Source organism: Beta vulgaris, chromosome 9 (assembly GCF_026745355.1).
Source record: "Beta vulgaris subsp. vulgaris cultivar EL10 chromosome 9, EL10.2, whole genome shotgun sequence".
Taxonomy (NCBI): domain Eukaryota; kingdom Viridiplantae; phylum Streptophyta; class Magnoliopsida; order Caryophyllales; family Amaranthaceae; genus Beta; species Beta vulgaris.
The window spans coordinates 31,159,367-31,185,026 of NC_079210.1; the positions used below are offsets into that span (position 1 = coordinate 31,159,367).

The following is a 25,660-nucleotide window of genomic DNA, read 5'->3' on the forward strand; positions in this document are numbered from 1 at the left end:
GTCAGGGTCCAACCAGTCAGGAAACCAAGGTCCTAAGCCTGGAGGCCTGGAGGGCAGCAGAATAATCAAGGGAACTATGGTAAACCTACAAGTGAGAACCCCAACCAGAGTAAGCCTGCAGGAAAGATGTACGTGATGAGTCGGAAGGAAGCTGAGAAATCTGCCGACGTAGTTACTGGTAATTGTTCTATTAACTCGGTCCTTGTCAAAACATTATTTGATTCGGGGGCGACTCATTCTTTTATATCGTCATCTGTCCTAAAGAGTTTGGGGTCAGTAGATTTTGAAGTAATTGACTTGTCTATTATTATTCCTACTGGCGAAATCATAAGGTGTACTAAGTTGTTTAAAAACCTGCCTTTGAAGATAGGAGGTTGTGTCTTTCTGTCTGACTTAATAGAATTCGATTTGGGAGACCTAGATGTAATTCTTGGAATGAACTGGTTAAGTCTTTACAAGGCCAATATCGACTGTGAAATTCAGAAAGTAGTGTTGAGAAACCCTTTGGGAAAATTGACCTCCTATAGACGTTTTGGGAAACCTAAGAAGTTTGGAGTTATCTCTGCTATGCAAGTGAGGAAATTGATGAGAAAAGGGTGTGAATTATTTTTCTATAGTGTGCAGGATGTGAGTAAGGGAGTCGAAGTAAAACTTGAGGATGTCCCAATTGTGAACGAGTTTATGGATGTATAACCGAGTGAGATTTCAGGTATGCCACCTGCTAGAGCTATTGAGTTCACCATAGACTTAGTTCCTAGAACTGCACCTATATCTAAGGCACCCTATAGAATGGCACCTCCTGAGATGAGTGAGTTGAAGATGCAATTGCAAGAGCTATTAGATAAAGGTTATATTAGACCTAGTGCATCACCTTGGGGAGCTCCTGTGTTATTTGTGAAGAAAAAGGATGGAAGCATGGGGCTATGTATTGATTATAGGGAGTTGAATAATGTGACCATCAAAAACAAATACCCTTTGCCTAGAATAGATGACCTATTCGACCAATTGAATGGAGCGAGAGTGTTCTCAAAGATTGACTTACGTTCAAGATATCATCAATTGAGGGTAGCTGATAAGGATGTACCTAAGACTGCCTTTAGAACGCATCATGGTCACTATGAGTTGATTGTAATGCCATTTGGCTTAACCAATGCTCCTGCTATATTTATGGACTTAATGAATATGATATTTCATGAGTTTCTAGATAAGTTTGTAGTGGTTTTCATTGATGACATTCTAATATATTCGAGGAATGAAGTTGAGTATGATGAGCACTTGAGGATCATTTTGGAGACATTGAGGAAAAACCAATTATATGCCAAGTTCTCTAAATGTGAGTTTCGTTTGGAGAAAGTAGCGATTTGTGTCACTATGTGTCTAAGGAAGGAGTCTTAGTAGATCCTGCTAAGATTTAAGCTGTGAGTGAGTGGCCAGCTCCAAAGAGCGTATCAGACATTAGGAGTTTCTTGGGTCTAGCTGGCTATTATAGGAGATTCGTGCGAGATTTCTCAAAGATAGCAAGGCCTATGACCAATTTGATGAAAAAGGAGTCTAAGTTTGAGTGGAATGAAAATTGTGAGGAAGCTTTTCAGATTTTAAAGGATCGTTTAACCTCTACACCTGTTTTAACCCTGCCTGATGGAAATGAGGGATTTGAGGTGTATAGTGATGCTTCGAAAAATGGTCTAGGATGTGTGTTACAACAGAATGGGAAGGTAATTATGTACGCGTCGCGTCAATTGAAACCTTATGAGACTAATTATCCTACCCATGATCAAGAGTTAGCTGCCATAGTGTTTGCATTGAAAATTTGGAGAAATTATCTATATGGAGCAACTTGTAAGATATTTACAGACCATAAGAGCCTAAAGTACATTTTCACTCAAAAAGACCTAAATATGAGGCAAAGAAGATGGCTAGAGTTAATAAAGGACTATGACCTAGACATCCAGTATCATGAAGGAAAGCGAATGTGGTTGTTGATGCCCTAAGTAGAAAATCGAGTCATAGTTTGAGTGCTTTGATAGTTCCTGAGGAGTTGTGTCGAGATACGTAAAGGTTGAGCTTAGAAATTTTAAATCTCGGGGAAAGTGAGACAAGACTTAGTACTCTTTCTTTGGGTTTGTCAGTTTTCGACGAGATCATAGAGGGTCAAGTTGGTGATGAGCACCTAGATAAGATCAAGGAGAAAATGAAGCAAGGTAAAAAAACTGACTTTAAGATTCACGATGATGGGATTCTAAGGTTTAAAGGAAGGTGGTGTGTACAACAGAAGTGTAATGACCTTAAGAGATGCCTTATGGATGAGGGACATAATACTCCATATTCAGTGCACCCTGGGGTGATAAATTGCATAAAGACCTTAAAGTTATCTATTGGTGGCCAAACATGAAGCGAGAAGTAGCTGAGTATGTGTCTAAGTGCCTAACCTGTCAGAAGGTCAAGATAGATCATAAGAGACCTATGGGAAGGTTCAATCTTTAGAGGTTCCTGGATGGAAGTGGGATTCTATTTCTATGGACTTTGTGACTGCCTTACCTAAGACGAGGAGTGGAAATGATACCATTTGGGTTAGGATAGATTGACCAAAACCGCCATGTTTATACCCATTAAGGAGACATGGAAAAATAAGCAGCTCGCTAAGACTTATATTAAGCATGTGGTGAGACTACATGGAGTTCCAAAGGATATTATTTATGACCGTGACTCTAGGTTTCTATCGAAATTTTGGAAAAAGGTCCAATTAAACCTTGGGACAACATTGAAAATGAGTACAACTTTTCACCCTGCGATTGATGGTCAGACTGAGAGGACTAATCAAACTATGGAGGACATGTTGAGAGCATGTGCGATTGATTTTCAAGGTAGTTGGGAGGACCAATTAGATTTGATTGAGTTTTCTTACAACAACATTTATCATGCAAGCATCAAAATGGCACCTTTTGAGGCCTTATATGGACAGAAATGTAGAAGTCCCATTTGTTGGAATGATTTTAGTGAAAATATCGTCTTAGGGACAGAATTCATTAAAGACACTGTTAAGAATGTCAAACTAATTCAGGCTAGAATTCAAGTTGCGCAAGATAGACAGAAAAGTTATGCTAATTTGAAGCGTCGTGAGGATGAGTTCGCCATAGGTGAGCTTGCAAAAATGGGAGACATGGAGAATGCAGGTTTAATTGACAATGGAAATCAGGATGAAGTGTGGCATCTTGTTTGGAACCTTGGCAGGCCACCTAAAATGCAACACTTCCTATTGAATGCGTGCAAAGGAAACGTGGCTGTGCGAAAACGACTTGCTCATCGCCGCATTATCAATGAAGTTCTTTGTCCTATTTGTAGAGTTGAAGTGGAGACCAACCATGCCTTGTTTGATTCCGAAGCTGCGCATGAAATTTGGCAACAGTGTGAGCTGAAGTCTCACCTTGAAGATGCTCCTTTTTCGTCCTTTATGCAGAGATTAGCTTGGTTGGCTAGAAAATGCAATCCCAGGAGGTGCACGGTGGCAGCACTGATGTGGACTGTCTGGAGATGCCAAAATATCATTTTTCTTCCCGAACATGAGGCCACAATTTACCATTGTGGCAGCAGGTTTTAAGAAATTGGTTCATGACTACAAGGTCTACTCAAAGATGGTGTTCTGCAATGTTATAGCTGTTGTACAAGGGGGGAGGTATAGTGAAGGTTAACACACATGCTCATGTGCTGGAACAAGGCAAAGTTGGGCTTGGTGTTGTGATCTGAAACTCCTATGAATCTATCCTTGTGGCTGCAAAGAGAGAATCGCATAATACATCTCCAGAAATTAAAGATATGGAGGTTAGATATGGAATGCAATTAGCTTATCATCTTGGATATGTTCGAGTTTCCATGGAATGTGATGCTCCCAATGTGGTTAACGTGATCAAAAGCACAAGTGGTCTCTCCGATTTACTTGGTTTATGATGACATTAGAAAAGATGGGTCGCTCTTTCTTTCATACAATATATCTCATGTTGAACGGGAATGTAATATTGTAGCTCACCTAGTGGCAAGGTGCGATACTAGTTCTCATTTGGAGTATGTTTGTATGGGTTCTTGCCCCCGATACTGGCGGAACTTCATTTGATTTAATAAAATGTTCGTGCTCGTTTTCCCGTAAAAACAGTCTCTAATGAAAGAGGGAACAAACAAAGTCATGCTGATATCAAAAGTATGCGCCAAATAAGGACCGTAGAAAATCCATTTAAACCAATGATCCAATACCACACCAAAAGGATCCAGGACACGTCTAACACAAACATTAGAAAAGATGGTCCACAAAAACATACTCCTCAACTAGCAATAAGCTACGTTGTACAAGTCATTCGTACCGAGAGTACAAATCCCTCTCTTTCCGTTTCCATTGATAACTGAATCTTAGTACTTCCCCTGTTTCAAAATAGATGATACATTGTCTATTTATGGGTGTTTCAAAATAGATGATACATTGTTTTTTTTTTCCTTATTTAGTAACTTTTGCCTTACAATTTTACCATTTTACCCTTACTAACTTGTGTTATGTACATTAATCTACTTCTAATAATCTGATTAATCCTAACCTAAAACTAACGATTCCCACCATTTTTTATGACCCACCAACTACCCCACTTGAATTCCCACCCCACCTCTTCATCTAACCTAGGGTTCTTCATCATCATTCATCTCCCTCATAACTGCTCATCTCCCTCATAACTGCTCATCTCCCTCTCCCTCATAACTGCTCATCTTTCTATAAGTTTTTCAGATCTACTCTCTCTCCTGAAACACCAACTCTTCAGATCTTCGCTCTCTCTCTCTCCTCATCTTCGTTTTTCTTTCTGTTCTTCGCAATTTTGCTTGAAAATCATTTTTTCTCTCCTTAAAAATGGTTTGTGATATCAATTTGGAACCTTTGATTGATGCGCATTTTGAAACTACGGATGAGGGAGAGGCGATGTTCATCTATGACATCATGAAATCAATTGAACATGGTTCTCCTTGGCCCCGTAGACTTTACGAATCAGGGGCTGCTGAAAAGTGTATGGGTCCAAGTGCTTGCAAAGCTTTGGGTGCTGTTCTTCAAAATATCAAGGACATGAAGGAACCTTGGTTTCCTGATGATTTACCAAGTGAGTCCTCTGAAGAAGATGAAATTATAGATCTGGTGAGTTCCGAGGAAGATGTGAAAGAAAAAGTGGTTTTCATCAACAAAAGCATTGTACATTTCTACTGCTGCATCCATTTTGTCCAGATGCAGCAAATGATGATGAGATTAACAAACTGATTTTTTTTTTTTGCCTTAGATTTTGGTTGGTTAATATAGTGCTGCGAGTGTGTAGTGAATGTGTAGGAGAGAATGTTCTCTGCCTTTATGTAAGCATTTTGGTTGGTAAAACTGATTTTTTGGGGGAATGTTTGTAACCCTTAAATAGGGAAAACAAGGATTTGGTGGTTAATTCAACAAAAGTTTAAGTGCTTTCAAATTTTAGAGGGAAGCCAAAATTTTCTGTTTTGGTTGAAAAGGTTTGATGTGTAAAAGGTGAATGTACTTACAAAAAAATGGAGGGAAAAAATATAATGGTCCCCTTTGTTCCCCAAAGCTGGCGGCATCAATTCAAGTGGTCCCCAATTTTTTCTTTCTCCCTCCTTTTCACATGGGACCACTAGAATTAATTATACTACCTAAACATACTTATAAAATTTTGCCTAGGAGTCCGTTTTAATCACAATGTATCATCTATTTTGAAACGGAGGAAGTATTACTTTTGGGGTAACAGTCACACACACGTATTTTAAGTTGAACCTTTCACCGTGAATTTCTCCTTAATGGATAAAGAGTGATTTTCTCAACATGCTCTTTAATGCTACATTCATCTAATGAGGTTAGATTTGGCAAGTGCCAACTTTCCTTTTAATGGATAAAGAGTGATTTTTATACACGAATTTTATGCTCTTTTAATCCTTAATGTGTTTGGATAAACTTAGTACCAAGTTTTTGTTCTCTTATTTTTTCTATGGAAAAGGGCATAAAATCAGCAAAAAGTTGTAACCAAGCGTTATTATTGTTAGTTTGTGTAGTGTAAATGTTATGACTATTTTCCTTTTATTGAATATTTGAGGAGAATTTAAAGTTTATTAGAGGCTCTCATATTGTGTTTTTTGTTTTTGCCAAGGATGCCAATCATTGGATTCCATTTTATGGTTTACAGTAGTTTGAATTTTTCGACAACTATTATAATCGCCTGAGTATCTTCAAGAAGTTATTGCATTTCGACCCTTGTTTTAGTTTTAAGAAAATGAGTTTAATGTTTTTTCTTTAAAAAAATTATTCATTGCAAGAATCATGTGTTTTCAAGAAGTTTGAAATAAGCTTAATGCATATATACCTATATTTCGTTGATAGTTGAGTACTATCTGGTTCGAGTTTGTTTGCAATGTATGTGTACCACAAACATAAGGTTTATTGAATTAGTTACAAGTGCATATGAATGTAAAGGATCACAGAAGATTGATGCTTATGGTAATTATTTTTGATATGAAATATCTTTCGAAAGCTGTTTAATATGGTTTTTAGAACGGAGATCCTTTTAATTATAGCTTTTCCTTATGATCAAGTGGTCTTTTGTCTAATATTCGTCATATTGTTAAGTATGTTGATGTATTGTTATTGTTTTCAATAAAATTAGCAATTATTTTTTGTGGTTACATTTGAGTTTTGACTTGTTTCTGAACAGAATTCATTCCTTTTTTTCATAAAGCTGGATAGAAACATTACAATAAATAGGTACTTATATCTATATTTGTTTGTTTTTCTTTTTGCCAATCTATATTGCAGGAAGTGGAAGGGCTGATAACATTCCACTTTCAAAAACTTGCTGGTGGAAAACTGTCGGAGAAGCAAAGAAAACATTTCTACACAAAATTGAAACGTGTAGTGGTAAATGTAGAAGTTTGGTTAGAGTCGGAAAGTGCTTATGATTGTCAGGGAGGAGGTGTATTTATTTCAGCTACAGGACATGTTTTGACTTTGGCACATATGCTACAAAATGAGGAAAATGAAACGATACAACAACTACGAGTGGTAACTAATTGGGGGGAGAAATACTCGGCATCTATTATATCGTTTGATGAAACTCTAGGTCTTGCTCTCCTTCAATTATCAACCACAGACACCAGATTTCCATTTGCAAAAATTTGTAGGGATGAATTGAATATAGGTGAAGAAATATCTCTATTATATAAGGGAAGGGGGGAGCAATGGTGTCCTCTTTTGAAATGTCTATTTTGCCCCCCTTCCCATTCTAAATTACAATTTCACTTACAAATCAAAGGGACTTCAAACAAAATACCAAAAATATATCTATAACAATCACTCACAAGTCAACTAAAATCATAAAATTGCATAATTTACGTTATGCAAATCATAAAATGAGGAAACTTTATAAAACTTAAAAATTCACTTACAAACTACAACCTATAAAAAAAATTGACTTGAAATCAAAGTGTCCACTTTCTTTACAATTTATGAAGTGTTGTACTTAATTCAAAAATCAACTAAAAAATTATAATATTAGAAATCATAAATAAATTCAATAAAATTTCTATTTTGTTCATAGAATTTAACTTTGAAAAGTAAAAAAAAAAAAAAAATGGTAAGAGATTTAAGTGACAGAAACTAAACCAATCAAATTTTGCAACTAAAAACAATTATACTTTGTATGTCTAATGTTCAAATTTTGGCTATTATGCCGAAGAAAATCGAGTTTCTGTTTCGAAAAAAAAATTCAAGCACGCATCGCGTGCAAAAAAAATCTAGTATCCTATAGGTCATCCAGGGTACCTAGACTTTTCTTTCCCAATAGGACATATTTCATTTCCTTGTCGAGAATATAATGAGTTGTCTGAGTCTTTGAGAGCAGCTTTAGTGAGATTGGACCATTTGGAGAAGAGAAAAAGGAGTAAACTTGATGTTAGCCCAATACAGATATGTCATGTTGATTCGATGTGTTTGCACGGTTTGTCAAGTTTAGTATCTTTTGTAATGGTGAACAATGTCCATGGTCATGGAAGGGAGGAGCTAGTGGGATGCTTTTTTTAATATACATGGAGAGATAATTGGGTTGTACTCCTTTTTGGCATATGATCAGTGCTTCGGAATTCATGCCAAAACACTCCGGTCTTTTGCTGAAAGGTTAATTTGCCTAGTATTATACCAATATTTTTTTTGGTCTTATTTTGTTATCTTATACTACACTCTAAATTATGCCATTTTACTCATTTAATTGAATGTTTGAATTTGTAGGCGTGTGATTAATTAGATGGAGGCGGAATTCAGACCACTATGAAATGGTATATAGACAGTGGAAGGGTGCGTGATTAATTAGATGGAGGCGGAATTCAGACCACTATGAAATGGTATATAGACAGTGGAAGGGTGGTCCATCTCTATTATGAGTCTGATGCAATTCTTTAGAGTATTTGGTCATTTGAACATTGAAGTAATGTGAATTCTATAATGTATGACATTTTGATGAATATGAATGTTATTTGTTGAAGTACCTCTTTCTCAAGAGCTAGTTTGGTGTAGTAAGTAGTTAATGAATGTGTTAAGTGCTTGATTTTAGTAAGTAGTTTGGTGTCGACAAGCATCATATAATATTGTGTTCTTTGCAATTGCAATGGAATTCATGTTATGTTATTAGTAAGATTTACATAATATTTGTACCAGTTGCCATTATTAATAATTATATATAGAGAGATCGAGAGAGACAAAAATGTGTTGGCATTAGTCCTTGCATTAGGTAGAGCATAATATTCACTAGCTGAGCAAAGTAAGGTTGCACATTGAGAGGAGCATGTTGCTCAATTTATGGGTCCATTACTCACAGCCCCGTTTCTGAGATTTTGGAGGCCCAAGGGCGAGCCTACATATTAGGGCCCTGATTAAGTCCAAGTTTTTTGAACGTTTTATTTTTCGGTCTAGACCAAAAAAAATAAACAATTTTTTGGTCCGAAATTTTTGAAAAAGACGTTAAAAAAAGGAGGTAAGTACTTGATCAGTTAATATGTCAATCAGAAAACCCAAAAAAAAAAATTGAAAAGATGCACAATTAAATGATTAATAAAGAAATTTCAAATAAAGTTACAACCATCGAAAGACCAAAGGCGGAAAAATTTAACCTGGACCGAAATAAAGTGATAAAAATAATTGAAATTTATATTAGATAATATCAAAATTTTATTAAAAAAAATTATGGATTAAAGGTCTGTTCTTTTTAATTAATTTGCTTTGCATTATTTTAATAAAATATCATGAACTACTCTAGACTTATTCAGAACAAAAAACAATAGGGGTAAAATTAAATTTATCATTTTGTTAATAGTTTAGATTACACTTATTGATTAGAGTAAAAAGACCCGCTTCTTTGTGGATTCGACCCTACTTCCCTATCTACTTTAATTAGAGATTTAGGTTATTACTTTTGATTGGTGATATGACTTTAGCCTGTCAGTTAGCAATACTATATTTGCTACATAAACGTCTTATTCACGCCGCTTAATGGATTAAAATTTTTATCAACTCATAAGTGAGACAAGTAGGTTGCAGTTGCTTTTTTTTCATCACTTAACAAAGACAATGGAGGAAGAATATCAGATTGGACAACGTTGAATATTTCTTGTCCAGCACAAGTGCATACTCACTCTCTAACAATCTCAATAAATCCACAATCTAGTGGCTGTTTTGGCCTCCATAGATTAGAAACTCTATGAGAACTACTCACCAAGTAATGGCTTAAGGAAATAATAGTCTAGATATTGCAATTTCTAAATCAATCTGCTAACAGAAACTTTCTCCAAATCAAAATAAGATTCCAACCAAACACTAAATAAATACACAATCTGAAGATAAGCCCTCAAATTATCAACAACAACCCAGAATTACTTCGAGTTATTTATATTATTAAATTAAATGCACAAAACAATACATAAAAACATAAACCAAACCACAGATTTTACAAGAAATTACTTCGAATCTGTGTTTATAACAACCAAATAAACTACTACCAACAATATCAAATCATCATAAACTGCTTTTTGAACAATTTCAACCAAAAATTTCAAGCAAATTAATGTACTTCAATTTAATTAATGTACTTCAAATTCGAACAATTTCACACAAATTCACAACAATTTCGACCCATTTCAACCAAATACACAGCTTTCGAACAATTTCAAGCAAATAAATGTACTTCATTTTCGAACAAATTCAAGCATACATACAGCAATTTCGTTCCAACAATTCAATTGGTAAACCCGCACTCACAATTTCGAACCACCAAAATTCACCTTCTTCAGATATAAAGGGCTGCCTGCTTTCCACGACCTACTTCTGAACGCCACCAGCAGCAACGTCCTTCGCCGGCGTCAATTACAGCAGCAGCAGCAACGACCACAAGCCCCACGACCGCCGGCGGGAGTGATTTGGGCCGTCGAAATGTGGGAGGGTTTGGGTATGAAATTTGGGAGGGAAGAAAATTTGGGTTTTTTTTTAGAGCAAAATCGTGGATGAGGAGTATATTGAATTGAAATCGAGAAAGAGGAGGAAAAAAAAACCTGACATTTCATTTCCAATTGGGCGGCGGTTTGATTGGGCGGCGGTTCAAACCGCCGCCCATATACAATTTGAACCGCAGCCCAATTAAACCGCCGCCCAATTAATTTTTTTTTTGAATATTTTGGGCTGCGGTTTGGTTTGAACCGCAGCCCATATACAATTTCGAACCGCAGCCCAAATGCTTTTTTCTACTAGTGGACTCACACCGGAGCTGGACTGTCCCGCCTCATAGACTGAATCAGTGAATAATCTACGAGGTAATGGATGAGTAGGAGTCCAAGAAAAAGGAGGCACAAAAGACATGCTTGAAGCCAAATTGTGTAAACCATTTGTTGATATGGAAAAACCAGATACGGTAGGAAGAGAAGCAACGATTGATGCTGTGACTTGAGAAGGCACAACTGTACAAATAGGAACCATAGAAGGCTGTGAAACGCTGCTAGGTACATCAATGGTTGACACCGATGGAGAAGAAGACATATTGAATCAAGCACGTAAAGGAGAACGTAAAAAAAATTAGGGTTAGGGTTTTTAGAAAAATTTGTTGGCTCTTGATACCATGTGAAAAATAATAATAGGAGGCTCTACCCAATTAGGGAGCCCTGGTATATATATAAACGAGTAATAATACACAATTACAAGAATAACCTTAGGGTTACACTATTACCAACCAAAACCCACCTTAACTCCGACCCAAAACCACCGAAGTTATATTCTTTGTTGTTTCCTTCTTCGTATCTTAAATCTTCTTCAATTTATTGTTTTTATAGAAATTCTTTCTCAAATATGAGTAATTGATTTAGGAGGATGAAATTTATGTTGATGCAAGAAGTTGAGGTTGAAGGAGGAGAGAGAAAATGAAATTGGTGTTGATGAAAATGGTTGAAGTTGAAGGAGGAGAGAGAAAATGAAATTGGTGTTGATGAAAGTGGTTGAGGTTGAAGGAGGAGATAGAATGAATGGAAAAATCTGATTTTCTTGGTGAAATTAGCAAGGAGATTAAGTTAGATTAGAAATTTGATTAATGTTGGATGAGTATACTAATTGTTGGTTTAAGTTTTATGATAAGGGTACTTTGGTCTTTTTATTGAATTTTTTTTACTAAATAAGGATAGTTTGTAACTTGTTTCACATAATTTTAACACCCTTTATAGTTATTGTTGCAGATAAAAACTAACGGAGGTAGTATAAAACTATATTAGCCATTCAAATGAAAAATCTGCAGTATAATATTTATGTTGAAAAAACAATTAAAAAAATACAAACTACACATTTTCAATATCTAAAAAACTTGTAATTGAACAACCATATTAAACAAAGCACCACAACGCATAAAATACATATATTTTGGGTTCTGATACAAAATTAATAAAGGAATATTTTGCCATTGTGTTATATAGAATGGACATACAAGATACCTTGATTAAAATTGAAGTCTTGCTGCAACAATTTGGTGTCAACGAATTTCCAACAATATATTTATTTATGGTGCTTGAAGGTGTAATTACTTAAGGTGATGTAAATATATCTACCATATGATATCAATTATACATCACTCGCTTAATATTTCATCATCTTTTAATGGAACCCTACGTTGTTTGGCGGAGCATTATCAAGATATTATGGTTGTAGTTTGTGAGTTGAGTTCTCCTAATTTTTTCACAACTTTCACTTGAAATTGAAGGTGACTAAAAAAACGGGTCACAAGGGGCCTTACGATTGAGTTAATATGTAATCTCATGCCCAAATGTTGGGCTAACAAGTAAATTAAAATTGTACTTTTAGTCTTGCCAAAACCCGCCCATTTTTCTAGCAGATCGGGCGGGACCATGAAATCCGAATAAGAAAGATACAATAAATGATTATTGTGACATATTGGCTGTCGTTTATATAATATTCTCCAAAAGAAAGAATAGGAAAATAAGAGTGGCGGTGGTACCTCAAGTGAGATGGAAAGGAAAATATTATTACTTAGAATAAGACATCCACAAAATTAAACTATCTATTCAATCCTTTTCAATGTTTCTTTTTTTCGGCAAAAGGTAAATACACCCAGCCAGGAGCCCTTCCTTGCCTTTATGGCAAGATTGTGGCCTTTTCAATGTTTTAACATTTTATATATTATTATATTAACCACATAAAATAAAGTGATGCTTTTTAAAAAAAATACGGAGTAAAGAAAGGGTAAATTCATGTTTCTCTTCATGATAAGCATAACATGTTTCTCATGAGGTCGGGTATTTGTGTCATTTCATGTAATAACTGGGGCTAATATTGTAAATTGTTTCTTCTTCTTCCTCTATTCTCTCAACTCCATCAATGGCAGCTGGGTCTTCTTCCTCCATTCTCTCACGGTCTCACCTCCATCAATGACGGTGGGTTTTCTTCCTCCATTCTCTCACCTCCATCAATGGCATTCTAAGACTTCAATAGAGAAATCAGTGGCTTCAATGGAGAGATTGACACTCACAAACATCATCAATAAAAAAGGAAGATAAATCCTACCCTATGGGGTTAACCATGCCATTATTTCTCCAATTTTGTTAGGGTTTTTTGTTTAATTCGATGACGAAGTCGTCGGAATCGTGAAGGAGGAGGAAGAAGATAGAGAACGACGAAGAAGATGATGGTGAAGGTTCAGCCATTACAATGGGGAAGGAGGAAAGGAGGAGAAAGGAGGGAAGGAGGAAAATGATGATGAGTAAGCAAAAAAAAAAAATTATAATATTGGTAAGTTTCACAAGAGAAACCGGGATTTGCTCGAAAAAAAAATAAATTGTGATGCTATTTCTTTTCCCGTAATTTGTGTTTAAAAAACATTCTTCTTATGTTATTTTTACATCAACACTATTTTTAAAAACAGATTTTCATCACCTATAACTAAGTTAAAACCCGTGCATTAGAACAGGTACATGTTAGCATACAGTTAAAACCCTCTCTAAATATTTCAACTAGCGCTAGACAATTTTACTTGGCGCCAGACTATTGCACTTCGCTCCATTGTTAAATAAGTAAATTATTCTAGCAGTACTGCAGCAGTAGGCTAGTAGCCGACTAATTCTATCTCACTTCACTCCTCAGTCCTTACTACTCACTTCCTGTTACTCTTCATTTTCTTTCTACCTCGCTGTCTCGACTCTCGCATTCTCTACTTCTCTCTCAGATTAATTCTCAGTCTCTCTGCTTCCTCTCAACTTAGATCAAGGTAAGCATCTAATTCAACTTTTTATTCATAGTATTTTACTTTAATTTAAGCTTTCAATCTAATTTGTGGATTTTGCTCAAGCATCTCAAAAAACGTTGTGAATCATTGAATCTAAATCGGGAAAAAAGATATAATAATCGGACTGGACTGGATTCGGACTCAAGAAAAAATTATCGGACTAGATTGGACTGGACTCAAAAAATATTTGGATTGGACGTGGACTCAATTTCTCGAGTCCAAAAAACTTTGGACTAGATTTGGATTTGGCAAAGTCCAATCCAGTCCAATCCATTTACACCCCTAGATAAAACTATTTCTAGAACCAAAATTATCCTTTTATGCATCCGATTTATATTGCCTCTCTTTTTGACTCTAACCATTTGACCTTCACCTGGAGCAAATGGGAATCATTGGGATGTACTTCTATAATACCCTCAGATTCACCAAACTCAGTAACAAACCAACTCATGGAGCCCGTCACAATGGGTTTTCCTTCACAATTCTTCAAAAAAGCCTCAAGGATTAGATAACCACCTACAGGAATTACACCCTTAGCATAGCAAACAACGGAAAATGAGAGGAAAAGGAAAACTAATTTTCATGGAAAATATTTTACACACTACCAAACGGAGCATGAATCCAACTGATTGTAACTGAATTGAAAATAAGATGGAGAGAACAGGCTAGGAATAATAATCCTATTTATATGATAATATTTAGAATTCTAACAGATCATCGATGTACAATAAGCTATTACTAGTCTCATATGCATATTTATGTTAATGTATAAGTTCTTACTTTTTAATTGTTTGAAATTGCTTTAGTTAGATTAGTTTTATTTTCAATCAAAAATATCTCTTTTAAGCATATTATTTTGGAAAATATTTTATGTGTACATTATATCTTATTATAAATTAAACAATCTTAAGTTTCCTTATTAGTTATTACATATAAATATAGATCAAGAAAGAATTGAATATTTTATAGTTAGCATTTTTTTAATAAGTAAAGGGTAGAACAGTAATTTTACAAGACGACACCGTAGTTCATCACTTTGCTTATATAATAGAGATAAACTCCTCTCCTCTCCTTTTCTCTCTCTAAAACCCTAGCCTCTCTTACCCCTTCTTCATCAATTAGGGGGCTGTCATGGATGTTTTCATCCATGGTAAGCCCCTTTTTCCCTTTTATTTTCAGTTTTTAGTTCATTTTCTTGTTTTGTTCAATAAATTAGTATCTCTTTATGAGATTTTCTCAAACCCTTTTATGGGGTTTTTAGTTTCTGTTTTGGAAATCTCCTTCTCCCCTATGGGAGTTGTGAGTAATGTTCTTTTGTTTTTAGGTATGAGAAATTATTCTCATGGGTTGAAGTTCGAGATTCAACATGAAGAATTAGGGTTTCACAACTTCTGTAAAATTATAGAAGACTATTGGAGTACGTTCATCCCAAAATTTCCGCATCTGCAGATCGTATGCCGAACCAGAGCGAACTCACAGATTGCATTGCTTCAGATGAAGATTTTTATTAAGGCAAAATTAAGTCAAATCTGCGATGTTTACATTTCTAGGGTGATATGTATTTCTATTAGAATTTTATGTTTTTCAGAAATGACTTGTAAGTGCCGTTTGGCAAAATATTAATAAAATCCCTTTTCTTTCTTTTAAAAAAAAAAAAAGAGATAAACTCGTCAATTTATGTTACATCTTCGGGTGTTGTGCATAAAAAAAAAAATGAGTTTTGCTATTTGACGCCCTAAATTTTTTACTAACGCCCTAAATACATTGTATTTTTATATAGTATTTAGTACTTTACCTTTTCTGTTCCTTACTCGCATATAGTCTTAAACTACATAGGTATATAGCCTATATGCGAGTAACACTCCAAAAACGCTCACGGTGTCGGTGCCGGTGCCGGTGCCGGTGCCCAACTCATAAGCAAATTGAATTCCTTTAGAACCTCTGGAATCTGGAACCTCTCATATGTCGTACGCAAAGCTCGAATTGCAGAAGCTCGTTCCAGGTTCTTGTTTTGTTCCTTAGATGAATCTACTTGTTTTGTTGCGGATTTTGGTGTGGAATTGCGATTTTTGAGATCTACTTCATGTGATTATTCATGCGATTGGTTTTATGCTATTTGTTTCATGAATTCAACTTATTTTTTCTTTCTCATACATGCTATCTCATGTTTTTAGTGATAATTTACATGTTATAAACTTATGACTCGAGTTTCTGGTTTAACTTCTTAACTCATCTTTGTTTCATGGAAGTAAATGATAAGAAAATTTATGTTACAATTTGTAGATGCGCATATTTGTGTTCACTTGTTCTTGTTTAATTTCATGAGATTAATTTTTCAAGTGTTGTGGCTGGAAATCAGTAATGAATGACCTGTCATCCCCGGGCCCAGGGCGGCCGCCCCTCTTGCCCTGGCTCAGGGACGGGCCTGATTACTCACTCAAATAAGGTATCAAGAAGGATATCACAGTCAGGTGCATATCTAGAGAAGTACTTTGCTAATATAATCGTCACTTGTGCTAGATATCTAATGGAACGGCATTTGCATTCATTTAGGTCCTAAACACCATCGTACTTAATCTAAGGCAATCTTAGCAAATGTAATGACTTAGAACTGTTAATTGAGACCAGTACAACAATCTGAAGTCCTATTGCAACAATTATCAGTGGTTGCATAAGTCCTCTTATGTAGTAGTGAATGAAACGCACACATCATTTTGCTGCAAAGCCCTACATATGAGAAAACTTCAAGTATCTGCCATTGCACCCTTTCTTTCTTTTCTTGTAATCTCTTGTTAGCTTGTTTGAATTTAGGTTTGATGCATCCTTTCGTGGAATATTTCCACGTTCATGTACTTTTTCTCATTCTCTGAGTACGTTCATAGTTCGGATGTAGACTTGGTCTACTTATTTTCCTTGCAGAGAATGTGAAAATTCATGAAGTGAACTGTCATGATAGGCTCGGTCTGCTTGGCAGCAGTGAGTATTCTGATATGCTTTTATTGCGGTTCCTTAGTGGTAGGCAGCAGCCCTTCAGGTGTTGCTGGATTTTTGAAGGTGTGTATGTAGATCACATGCAAGCAGGTCGAAACTGCTGTAGTTTTTTCTAATTTCCAGCTTTGATGGGTTGATCTCTTGCTGTAGCAGGCTAGCCGATATTTATTTGACATTGGACTCGCTTAGTATTTAAGTCGCTTGATGCTGATTCTAGAGGGTTCATCCATTATTATTATCAGGTTCCACGTTTCGGCATTGGTATAATATCAGTGTATCAATAATCTGCTTCAGTTTTATGATAATGCCATTCTCTTGGATTCGTTGGCATTATTTTGTGCTCTTGGTAGATTCTACGGTGCACCCTTGGTCTTATTTGTAGTTCTATTGGCCTTTGCTTCTCATGTGTTCAGTGTGCATACATGACGCTCTTCTTACTGATGTCCTTGTTTTGGTCGAACAGAGGTTTTGTGTTGACTAGGAAGGAGAACTTGGCTTTAGGTTCATGTTTATCATAATGAATGCAACCTTGATTGGGTCTTTACTTTGATTTCTTTATTTTATGGTCTCTTTTCAACTTCTGGTATTCTGTTGGTCGAATGGTGGAGGTTGTGAGGGGATTTATATAGTGGTAGATTGCTAATGGTTTTTTGTTATATGCTCCTTTATCGGTTTACTGGGTACTGCAGCGATATATTCTATGTAGTGTCCTCAGTTCAGTGTTGACGGCAAGATAATGGTTGAGAGGTTTGTCGATAAAACACGGAGCTGTTCATCAGTTCATCCATCATTTCTTTCAGAGATCTAATCTATAATTTTTGTAAATTCTTGTATGGAAACTCACAACAATTTCATTGTCAAGATTGATGTTTGGACTTTTCCCTTTGTTTGAGGTTTGTCTTGATCCTTTCAATTTTAGATTTTTGGCTTACATAGTATCATGTTAATTGGTGTTTTGATTTTCTCTCAACTCTGAGTAGTCTCTGCTGCCAGCTAGCTTGTTCATTTTAGTTGATTGAGTGCAATGAGCTGGCCTAAGGGAGAGGATACTATTGGTAGTGCATTAAAATATGAAGTTTAACTTGAGGAAGGAGGAAGGGAGTTAGTTAGAAGCAAGAGAAGGAAAAGAGCTTTGATTCTTATAGATAGAAGGAGAACTAGAAGGTGAAAGCATCATCAAAAAAATTTCAAGAGTTTCTTTTAGTAGCTTCTTTAGATTTGGGAAAGAGCAAGCCTCTTGAAAGCTTGCACCTATCTTTTTATTGTTGTAATTATTGAGATTATCAGTTGAGAGTCATTATCATCTCTTAATTTTTTTCTATAATCTCCCTAAGCTATGTCAGTTCATTACATTGAGCAATATGTGTCTTATAGTGTCTTCGGATTCATTAGCGCGAGATTGGTGATTCAGAGGTTCAATGTTGATTGATTAGGCAATTATTGATATCACGTTCTCAGGTATATAACTATATTAGTGTGTTGGATGCTCGTCTTAAGCGTTACTACCTCCATTCCCTTTTAATCTACACGCTTTCCTTTTTGGTCCAATCTTTTCAATCTATACACTGTTGCTTTTCCTATACTTGGCAACATGTTCCATTAATTTTCTCCTCTTTTTCCACCCATGTCCACGTTCTAATTGAATAACCCAACTTAACATTGCTCTCTCCACCTTTTTATTTTCTCTTTCTCCATCTTTTCAATTTCTCTCTCTCACTTTTGTATTTCCTCCTTGGTTCTCCCCCAAAGTGAACTAATTAAGTCAAAGGGAACCAAAGGAGTACTTTCTTGCCTATATTCCAAATCTGTCTTTCTGCTTTAGGCCCATGTTGATCTTAATGTTACTGGATGTTTACTTGTATATGGTCCTTGCATTTATCTTATGGTTGAGCTCATTGGTTAGTCTATACATGTGCTATGATTTCGTGATGACGATGCTTTTCTCTTTCCGTCTTTTCTCTAAATATTTAGTTCACCTTTGCTTCAGCTGATTCTTAGAAAAACATTTATTTTTTGTTGACATGATTGTGGTGATTCTTTCAAAGGCATTTATTTATTGTTGACATGATTTTGATGATTGTTGGAAAGACATACTTTTTGTTGACATGATTGTGGTGATTCTTGGAAAGACATTTTGTTTTTTTACATGATTGTGGTGCCAGTCTGCTTAATATAGGGCTTTGCTTATCCATTTCTCACTTTTTTGTATGTCCTAAATTGGTCTATGCGGACACATTCAAGTTTTTGTTTGTGTGACTAATAGAGTCCTGGGTTTGGACTCTTTCTTCTGGTTCAGGTTCAGTCCTGGGTTTGGACTTTTTTTATGTCATATTCAAGTTATTTGATTGTCAGTAGTGGCGCAAGTCTGGGGTAAAGGGGCTAGTGAAGAGTAAGCTTTTGGTTTCATCACCGGAAAACTGGTTTTTGTTTCATTGGGTATTTATGCTTGCAGATGTTATGCCCCTTGATGTTTGAGAATAAAGGCTGGATGGAGAACTGTAGCCGGATATTGCTAATGCACCGTTCTTGACATTTGTCAATAGTTCCTGACTTTCACTTCATCAGCATATTCTCAGTATAGTCTTCTGCTTGCAGATAATCCCTAAGTTCTTGGTTTTCTTGTTTGGAAGTCTGTTCTAATTCATAGGGTTTCATTTGTTTCATGTTTTGGGCTTCCTTGTCGAGTTGTAGTCTCCTCTGTGAGAGTTGCTTGGGGCTTAATAAGCTGGCATAACGTCACAAACTAGAGCCACTGCTTAAAGGAAAATGGTATACCAAGGGAAAGGAAAGCCAAAACAGCACCAAAACTACTTCTTCCAGTCAGGCTGCTAAACTACCTCAGGAAAGGCTATTTTTGCTGCGGCCCTTTCTCCGGAGTTTACCACGCGAACAATGTGGGTCAACTGCTTTTGGCTTTAGCTATTTTATTATTTCTCTTACTGCAGTTCTGCAGCTGTCGCTGACTGAGATTTGATTACTTAAGAGGGGTGTTTCTCGTTTGTTCCTATTTTAGAACTAATTTCTCATAGATTCTTAGATCCCTTGTTTTCTGCTTTGTACAGATCTTCTGCTTCAGGTGTTTGATGGTGTTAGTTGTCTTGTACAACTTCTGCGTTTGGTGTTCCCTTTTTTTTTCTTTATCGATGTCTTTTTATGTGATTATCATCTTCTTGTTAACTAAAAATTATTAAAAGAGACGGTCTAATTTTAATATAAAAGTACACCTAGTAATTAAATGGATTAAACTAGTCACTGAAAGAAATTAACCTAGTCACTATTAGGTTAATTCTATTTTTAATATTCGACTTACCATTACCTAATTTTAATTTAAAAGTAGGCGGTCTCTTACAAGACAAACTCCTTGTTAACGGGTGTGATGGTGTAATTGTCTTGTGTGTGCTTGCCTTGTTTGGTTAAGTCTCTTTTTCTATTATTTAAAAAAAAAGAATCTGAAATTATATCTAGTATGTCTATGTGAAACTGAACTAACTGAAATTATATCCAGTATGTCCTCGTGAATCTGAACTATTGTTTCACATATGTTACTTTGTACTTGCCTCAGGGCTCAGGTTCAGGGGTGCTGGGTATATTAACTTTTGGGGATATTCAATGACATTCTGCTTTTTTGTATTAAGATTTTATTGCGATAGTATTATGCATTGCGATAGTATTAGTTTCCTGTCTTGTGTATTAGCTTGATGCCTTAACATTCTATTGAATACTATCATGATCTTTAAATTTTATTTGTGCCAGACCACGTGATCAAGGCGTGTCTGATTGTTACTTGTTCACCATTATTTTGCCACAAGTAAATAAATCCTAATCATCAATGCAGCAGAAACTTGTATATTCTATTTCAATGTCTGTGTTCTTGGCCTCACATACCGCAGTTAAGATGGCAAAATTTTCTTGTCTTGCTTTCTACTCTTAAATCTTAATGATGTGAAATTTTCTTAGTTCTTGACAATTCATTATTGTTATTAGTATCTTGGTTGATTGCTTATCGTTGACTTTCGTAGCTTAATATTTCCTTGAAACTGTTGACATGAGAGCACCGATATGAAGGTTTCCTGCTCACAAGGGTGGGGTAGCTCTTCTCTCTTTCTTATGAAGGGTTTTGATACAAACATATAGTTTGCGGAAACATATCAAAATTGGAACTATGCACATATTAATTCATGAACATATTATACACATTAATATACCTTTGTAGCACGCCTCCAATTAGCAGATTCGATCAGGTTACTTTCTTGAGAACTTCACTTGAAGTCCCTCTAATGGCTAGCACATCACACGATCGAATCGCGACACAGGGACAGCTTAAATCTTGGAGCAGGAAGAGCAAAGTATGTTTCTTAGACTCTTACTCTCACGTACTTTGTGTCTCACTTTTGTAGAATAGACTTTTGGGGTCAAGCCAAATATCACGTAATGTTCTCCAGAGCATTATAAGATAGCTAATATCATATATATATATATATAATATAATATATTATATATATATATATATATATAATATATATATATAATATATATATATACTAGAATGCAATCCTCTAAAATTAGAGTAGCTTACTTTTAGGAAAATCCTACAATAAACTAACTCCACATAATGGGGATATGCGTAACATGCACAATGCCGTTGTTGACTCGGCTAGAGAATTCAAAAGCTTCCTTTGATTTTTGTTTTCAACCTTAGTCCAAATCTATTCATGGTTCGACCCATGCGAATGTGTGCGAGCCTATAGGATTAATACTAATTAAGTTGCAAATATATTTAATAATATTATTGCCAATCGATAGCGGTTTCCAGCTAAACATATCGATTACTTAATTATACTAATTTTATCGTAACTCGTAATCGATCTTATAAACTATCTTTTAGAGATACCTACATTGTTTGAAGGACATACCTTGAACAATCTCCCACTTGTCCTTTAGAACAAGTGTGCCATATATTCCTTTGTCTCTTTTATGTCTTTATTCGAATATAAGGTAAGAACCTCGATCATCCTTATTAAGTTCAAATAGTTTCTCGAACTCATGAGTCAAACTGTTAAGACAGATGATTACTTCTTAATTCATCTTATCACGGCCATGCATTTTTGCAGTTATAACTCTTCGAGAGGCCCATAAGACAATGTTCCTAATAGGACAATCCCAATCTTGTACATTCACTTCTATAATACTAAATTCATAGCAACTTGAAAACTGGCTTTGTTGTCTCCTTTTACGGTGCGACATTTGACAGAGTCAAAGCATACTAATCCATCAGTAAACAAACAATGAACTACTCAGGTTATGAGGAATAGTCTCTAATAGTTTAATGAGATATGCTTAAAATATTTTAACTTCTTAAAACATATTCATAGGTAGGTCTATCCAATATAAGTTCTTAGCTTATACTCATGCAAATCATTTATGACATCTCCGTCAACTAACCCATGAAACAACACTATAAATCAACTTGCAAACTAGTCTTTTTTGAAACATTAGTGTCCATTCTCAATGATTCAGACTAAGGACAATTTTAATCTTAAGCTTTAATAGGGTCTCATTATCCAAGACCTCGTCTCTGAACCTATTTGGAACTTAAACGATTATATTTTGGACATTCATTTAATGCTAAACCAAAATTAAATGAAGATAAAATTATTACATTAATGATAAAACGAGATAAAACACCATGTTTTATCATTACGAAAAACAAAACATAATCTAAAAACATCCATAGAAATGAAAGCCAATCACCAATGTGCTTTATTCCTATTGCAGACGTATGAGCATCATGTTTGGTCTGCGAAAGTGGTTTAGTTCATGGATCAGCAACGTTATCATCTGTTGCTACTTTGCATATCTTAACTTCACCCTTCTCAACAAAATTTCGTAGAATGTGAAACTTTCTGAGAATGTGTTTAGATTTGTGATGTTCCCTTGGATCCTTGGCTTGGGCGATGGCTCCACTATTATCACAATAGAGAGACATCAAGTCAGCACTCTAGGGACAACACCAAGTTCAATGATGAACTTTCTAATCCAGATCGCCTCCTTTGCTGCTTCTCCAACAGCAAGGTACCCTGCTTCAGTTGTAGAATCAGCAATTGCACTCTGCTTAGCACTCTTCCAGCTCACTGCCTCTCCGTTTAGACAGTAGTTGGATCCAGATTGAGATTTGAAATCATCTTTGTCCGTTTGGAAACTTGCATTAGTATAGCCTGTAATAACCAATTCATTTGCACCACCATACACCAGGAATTTATCCTTAGTCCACTAGTGGAAAAAACCCCACTTTATGCGGTCAAAACTGGCCTTTCAGATGCGGTTTTGGTCCGCATCAGGTGGGGTCGCAACAGCTCAATAATAACTTCTAACGCGGTCCAAAACCGTATCAAAAACAATAATCTGATGCGGTTCATAGGGAAAATCGCATCAGATTAGGTGATAATTTGATGTCGTTTTCCCTATGAACTGCATCAGATTATTGTCTTGGCGCCAAGTTTCCTTCATCCTTTGGGAACAAACTGATGTGGTTTTCCCTGAGATTTGCAATTTTCATCTCTACCACCAGTGGGTCATCATGAGGCGTTCTTATCTTCCCCCGGTCCTGCTCGCTGACCACTATTTTGGGAAAAGGATCAGACTCTACCTGGTTGGTAAGCATCACCTGGCTGAGTTCCCGTAAATAGTTTTTGTGGCCGCGATTTGCAGGACCTTCGGCTGCAAATCCTCCAGAGATTACCATCACCACATCTTCATCAGTGCTCTCATCATCTTTCCTTCTTCCCTGGCGATTATCTTTCTTCTGGAATTTTCTACTTGATTGAGGTAGATAAGAGTTCATTTTTCCTTTGCGAGCTAAGTCCTCCAAAGCTCTTTTCAGATGCTTACACTCATTCATCTCATGACCACAATCTTTGTGGAAATGACTACTTGCTTTTGTCCCTGTTTCTGTAAGGCGTCTTCATTTCGGTCGGCGCTTTCAGCTCATACTGATCCTTGATCTCCATGAGAATAGAATACTGATCCTTGATGAACTCTATGGGCTCAGCTGAGGCTGCCGGTTCAGATCTTCTGCTTCTTTTGGACGAAGTTGTCATTGAAGTCATTGCCCAAGTTTCAGCTTTCTTGGGAACACTCTTTTTTGGTTGAGTAGCCTCTTCAACTTTCTTTTCCTTTGGATGTTTTGCTTCCGCACAAACTTCCGTAGCATGAATAAAAGTATCGGCCTCCTTAAGGGCCTCAGTTAGGGTGCTTATTTTCTTTTTCACCAAATCGAACTTAAAACTTCCAGGTCTCAAACCTCGGATGAAAGCGTCAAACGCCACTCCAGCATTCAGATCCTGGATCTGTAATGCTTCGAGATTAAACCTCTTCACATAGCTTCTCAGGGCTTCTTTAGGCCCTTGGACGACCTTGCCCAAATGCATGCTGGTCTTCTGCTCTTGCGGATTTGCTACAAAATGGCTTGTAAACAATATACTAAGCTCAGTGAAATTATTCACCGAGTTAGGAGGAAAATTGTTAAACCACTTCTGAGCTACTCATTTCAATGTAGCTGGAAAGTTCTTACACCATGTAGCGTCATCAACTCCCAGGACGTACATCTGGTGTTTGTAGGCTGATAGATGATCATCTGGATCTATAGTACCGTCGAAAGGTTCAATCGTCGGAAGCTTAACCTTTGGGAATGTGGGAGCTTCCACGATTCTAGCCGAAAAAGGGGTCGACCAGTTAATCCTGAGCGCCCCAACATGTCCCTCAGTGGGTATGTGCTCCCGGCGAAATTCCTTCAGTACAGGATTTGAGGAGGTGTTAGCTAAGGCTTGACGCCTGTACACCATTGGTTCTATAACCATTTTCTCCTGCCTTGGCTGAACAGCTGAAGGTCCATGAATTCTCCCTGCTATCTTGGACGGAGCTCTTAACGAAGGGTCTTTCATGTAAGGAGTAGACCCTGAGGCTGAACGTTGAAGAGCAGCAGCCCTTTTGGCCTCCAGGTACTCCCTGGCATCCGTCTCCATATTATGACCAGTAGGAGGGATGTTATTTCCTGGACGGACTACCAACTTCCAGTCCATCTTCCTTCTTGGTTCACTGACAGCTGGCTGTTTTCCTTTAGACAATGGTTTGGTCAACTCAGGCCGAGGAGGTCGGGTAGTCCCTGGACGTCCTTCCTGAGACTTTCCTCTGAGCGGCACCGCGGCCTCTCTCCCTGGGTTAACCTGAAAGAACAACATATTGTTCTTAAAATTTGCTCTTCCATGACAGCGGCCATCCTAGCCTGGAAATCATTCAAGACATTTTCCAGATGACCAGCTGTCACTGGACGGTCAAGATTCTCTTGGATAATAGGGTCCATACTCCCTCCAGCGGGACGACCGGCAACAGAGGGCATGTCTCGTCCTCGGGGCGGCCTCTCATCATCCACGATATCCTCTACTCGTATCTCAAAGCTTCTGTTCCGGGCAACATTGGATGAATGGCAATCAGTCATTGTTGCGTCTCCCCACAGACGGCGCCCAATGTTATATAGTGCAAAACTAGTAAATCAATACTATAACTCCCAACAGTAGGCTCTCAATTTGGAGACTTGTGCAACAACGCCTGAGCTCGAACTCCGGGCCGGAGGTCTGCCTTGAAACCTGCAAGAAAGGGATCCACCCTGGAGGTTTGGGTGGTATTTCCCCCTCCGAAGCTTAAGTCGGGTATCAGGGATATGAAGGAACTTTTAGAGAGAGAAAGTAGAGAGAGAGAGAATTTATGGCAGAGTAACAGTCCTATGCTATGAAAAACCTACCTTTCCTCAGATTTCAAGGACTATTTATACTGGT

The 25,660-nt window shown here is 36.7% G+C and overlaps 1 long non-coding RNA gene across 1 annotated transcript; it reads left to right on the forward strand.

The window, feature by feature from the left end:
- The first annotated feature begins 14,905 nt into the window (after positions 1-14,905).
- Positions 14,906-19,935, forward strand: LOC104903495 (uncharacterized). Its single transcript, XR_791484.4, has 2 exons — positions 14,906-15,840; positions 19,282-19,935. It is a non-coding gene; the product is annotated as an uncharacterized LOC104903495 (long non-coding RNA).
- The last annotated feature ends 5,725 nt before the right edge of the window (positions 19,936-25,660 follow it).